The 1,613-nt window shown below is 43.1% G+C and overlaps 1 protein-coding gene and 1 pseudogene across 1 annotated transcript in view; one reads left to right on the top strand and one right to left on the bottom strand.

Annotated features, from left to right (window-relative positions):
* Positions 1 to 1,613, bottom strand: part of PARP1 (poly(ADP-ribose) polymerase 1) — a 43,511-nt gene that overhangs the window by 35,677 nt on the left and 6,221 nt on the right. The window lies entirely within an intron of this gene.
* LOC106735812 (COMM domain-containing protein 6 pseudogene) lies at positions 738 to 1,223 on the top strand (annotated as a pseudogene).

The following is a 1,613-nucleotide window of genomic DNA, read 5'->3' as shown; positions in this document are numbered from 1 at the left end:
AATCCCCCCCCAGGGGGGATGGTCACGCCGCAATCCCTTCTCCTCCATTCTCCTCTTGGGATCTTGGGCACGCACGCACACGCGCCCGGCGTGAATTTTAAGCCACCGGGTCCGGGACGCAAACCACGGTCGACTACGTGGGAGTCCAGCAGGGTAGCCATTACGCTAACTGCTGGTTCCCCCCAGTAATAACTTTTAAGATACAAAATCACAGGCTAGCTGGTGGTATGGTGTTTAAGCGGTTGGATGTCACAAGGTAACTGAGTATTTCAAGTCCCACACACGGTGGCTTGAAAAACACACCAGGGATGTGTGTTTAAGACTTGAAATACTCTTAAAATCAACCATAAGAACAAATGACCCAATTAAAAAATGGGCAAAAGATCTGAATAGACACCTCACCAAAGAGATACAAATAGCAAATAAGCATATGAGATGTTTAACATCATTAGGGCATCAGAAAAACTCAGATTAAAAACTTACTAGAGAGATCAGCAGTTAACGTAATGGCTATGCCGTTGGACTCCCACGTAGTCGACCGCGGTTCGAGTCCCAGACCCGGTGGCTTAAACTCACGCCGGGTGCGCGTGCGTGCGTGCCCAAAATCCTGAGAGGAGAATGGAGAAGGGATTGTGGCGTGGCCATCCCCCTGGTGGGTGATTTCTCGTTTTCTGTCTCTCTCTCTCGTGAGCGCACACGACCTACAGCAAAAATCTCTCCAAAAAAACCCCCAAAAAACAAACAAAAAAAAACTTACTAGAATAACCAAAATCAAAAATACCAAGTGCTGACAAAGCAACAGGAACTCCTATTCATTGTTAATACTAGAACGGTAAAGTGGTTCAGCTATCTTGGAAGAGAGTTTAATTTTTACATACCTTTACCATACCTGCATATATTTGTCCAAACCCATACAATGTATTTCATCAAAAATGAATCTAGGCCGGGCTTGGTGGGACGAACTGCGGCACCGGCCATGGAGGGGCTGGGTGAGCGCCTGCGGGATAAGGTCACCAACCAGCTTATAAATTTTCAGTGGAAATGGGATGATTGTGAGCTCTGACAGCGGCAGATCTCTTAAATATCCATATGTGGCAGTGATGCTAAACATGGCGGATCATTCAGGGCAAATAAAGAACAAGTGCTATGAAAAGACAATTCCACACTTTCAGAATTTCTACAGACAGTTCCAGGAAATCGCTGCAGTTATTGAAACTGTCTGAAAGCTGGTTATTTGGTTAAGAACTTGCTGTCATCATTCTTAACACACACTTTGCTTTCTGCAGTAATATAGCATAAGGATCAAATGATATTTATTGAATAAAATTACATTGGTTCATTTTTTTAAAATAATAAATCAAACAAGCTGGAATCAGTGATCATTGTGCAACCACGTAAAGGTGCTATACCTAACTGAACTGAATGCTTCAAATGGTATACTTTGTGGTCTGTGAATTATACCTCAATAAAAAAGTTAGAGGAACAGAAGACTATGTGATAGGGAAGGCAACACGAGTTTATGTATTAGAACAATAGTTTTAAAAATGGGACCAGCAGTTGGTGTAATGGCTATGTCACTGGATTCCCATGTAGTTGACTGCAGTTCGAGTTCC

This window comes from Tupaia chinensis, unplaced genomic scaffold (assembly GCF_000334495.1).
Source record: "Tupaia chinensis unplaced genomic scaffold, TupChi_1.0 Scaffold000532_1, whole genome shotgun sequence".
In the NCBI taxonomy this organism is placed as follows: domain Eukaryota; kingdom Metazoa; phylum Chordata; class Mammalia; order Scandentia; family Tupaiidae; genus Tupaia; species Tupaia belangeri.
Note: the sequence above shows the minus strand (reverse complement) of the source record. Positions and strands in the feature narration are given on the sequence as shown.